This window comes from Cotesia glomerata, unplaced genomic scaffold, assembly GCF_020080835.1.
Source record: "Cotesia glomerata isolate CgM1 unplaced genomic scaffold, MPM_Cglom_v2.3 scaffold_1965, whole genome shotgun sequence".
Taxonomy (NCBI): domain Eukaryota; kingdom Metazoa; phylum Arthropoda; class Insecta; order Hymenoptera; family Braconidae; genus Cotesia; species Cotesia glomerata.
Genome location: NW_025402403.1, coordinates 1 through 2,360, shown reverse-complemented (window position 1 = coordinate 2,360; position 2,360 = coordinate 1). Strand labels below are relative to the sequence as shown.

The 2,360-nt window shown below is 30.7% G+C and overlaps 1 long non-coding RNA gene across 1 annotated transcript; it reads left to right on the top strand.

Moving 5' to 3' along the window:
• The first annotated feature begins 377 nt into the window (after positions 1 to 377).
• On the top strand, positions 378 to 942 carry LOC123274049. Its single transcript, XR_006511434.1, has 2 exons — positions 378 to 521; positions 593 to 942. It is a non-coding gene; the product is annotated as an uncharacterized LOC123274049 (long non-coding RNA).
• Positions 943 to 2,360: the final 1,418 nt, after the last annotated feature.

Here is a 2,360-nt window from a genome sequence, read left to right as displayed (position 1 = left end):
ATAATCATTATATATTAATTAAAGAAAAAATCAGCAGCATTTCAATGCAAATTTATTTAATTTTTATTTGGAAAATCAGCGAATAACAATCGACGAAGAGGAAAAAATATAGGCTAATCCCTGTTTCAAATTTCCAATAAGATCCCATCAAAAGCGACAAAAGCCACTTAGAAACTCATAAATTTTATTGGTTTCTAAGTGGCTTTGTCGATGGGATCTGTGAAGGCTCAACAGGATACTCCTGATAAAAAGTATTGAGACAAAGGAAAAAATATTGAAAAATTATTGGTTTCTAGTCAATCAATACTTTTCAATACTTTTTCTTTGTTCCAATACTTTTTGTTCAGGGTAAAAATGGTATCAATATTATTCATAGCTGAATGCAGAATGTTATCCAGAAGCCACGTGCCGTTAAAATGTAGATTGCTGCTACAAACTGCAGTAGCAGTAAAATCGTAAAAGCGAAATGTTGTCTAATAAAAACTTGCTTCTTCTCCTGGTAGCTGTCCTTGGTTCCTCATGTAAGTTGCTAGTATTATTTCAATTAATCGTTATTTTAATTAATTAATTACTTTTATTGTTTCTTCATCAGGGATTTTCAATGGCAATTCCAATGGGTAGCTTATGCTTACTGGTCATCATCCAAAAGAATTTCAAGTCGAAGTACCATTAACAATTCAATGCCCTGATAAGAACCAGGTGATTTATAAAATAGAACTAGAGTTTGAAGAATTCACGCCGCTGACTGTTGGCATCTGGATCAGAGAAACATATTACTGGTTACCTATCGCACCTTATTACATAATTGAAATAAAAAACGGCACGGATCTAGCGACTTATCACATTCCCAATGTATTTTACAGAGGAGGACCAGTTGTTATTCGTGATTAAGCGTAAATAAGAGTAACTATGTAAGCATAATAAACAAAAATGTTATGAAAATTGCAAAAACTAGTTTTTTAATTCAACATTCACCAAAGAGCTTATTATATCGATCACGTTCGAGTTAGAATTTCGGAAACTAAAGAAAATTGAAAATCGACGCTAAATGCGACCTAGAGATCGTCAGCCCGAGTAAAATGACTACCCACATTAATATCTTTTGTTAATAATTAATAGCAAATTAATTGATTAATATTTTATTAATCAATTAATCAAAAAATTGACCTGAAAGGTATTGAGTCGTGCAAGGTATCATTTTTAGGAAATTTTCTCAGCTGTTCAATGAGCTTACTCAAATTATTCTAAAAATACCTAAGTCCCCAAGATTGGGTTTTTCTGTCTTATGATTAATTTGAAGTCGAAAATTATAACAGAATCTAATATAACATTAATGAATTAAAAATAAATTAAATCAAGAAGTATTAAGACGCAGTCTAAATATTCATTTTTAGAAATTAATCAAATTTATTTAAATTTTCATACAGAAGCTATAAGTCAGTTTTTGCGCCGTCAGATAATTCAAGGTGACATTGATAAGTTCTTTTATAGCTTCGATCCTCTCGACAAGTTGTTAAATTCTTCATAAACTTTGCTAGAAAAATTGACTTACTCTTCTATCGCGATCGATAATTTCAGTTATAAATTTTTATAGGATTTATATCCAATGCATTTTATTTCAATCGATGATTTTTGTCACTAAATAGTTTTTATCGAACGTTAATTGCTTTGAAACCAATACACATCGGTATAATAATTTCCAAAAACTCATTATCAAGAATTGTTACTTTTAGATTAGAGATAACACTATCAATATCGAAAAAAAGCAACAGAATTTTATTTTTGTGCTCTTGACCTTCGACTCCTAAAGTAGGGTTTTAAATATTTCCGAATTTTATAAATCGGAGCAGAGTGCGACCTACAGATCGTCATCCCGAGTAAAATGACTACCCACATCAATATATTAAGTTAAGAATTAATAGGAAGTAATTGATTAGTATTTTATTAATCGATTAATCAAAAATTGACCTGAAAGGTATCAAGTCATGCGGGGTATCATTTTTAGGAAATTTTTTCAGCTTTTCATCTAGCCATCTCAAATAGCTTTGGAAAGTTTCCCAAGCATCCAGACCCTGCATCTAGGTTCTAAATTCAGATTTGATGCATTTCTCGAAAATCTTGATCTTATCGTAAGCAATCAGTTGAAAATAATTGTTTTTCATTTTTATTCTGCCTTCGACTGGATACAATTATATCTTAAAGTTATAGAATCAGTGTTATTCTTTCATATTTGACAGCAGGGTCATTCCATGTCAAATCGACCAATAGTTGGAATCGACCCCTTTTGATTTGGATGAATTTTGGTCAGAAGTTTTCTTTTATCATAAAACGAAGTTCTGCCAAAGGAAAAAAATAAAATA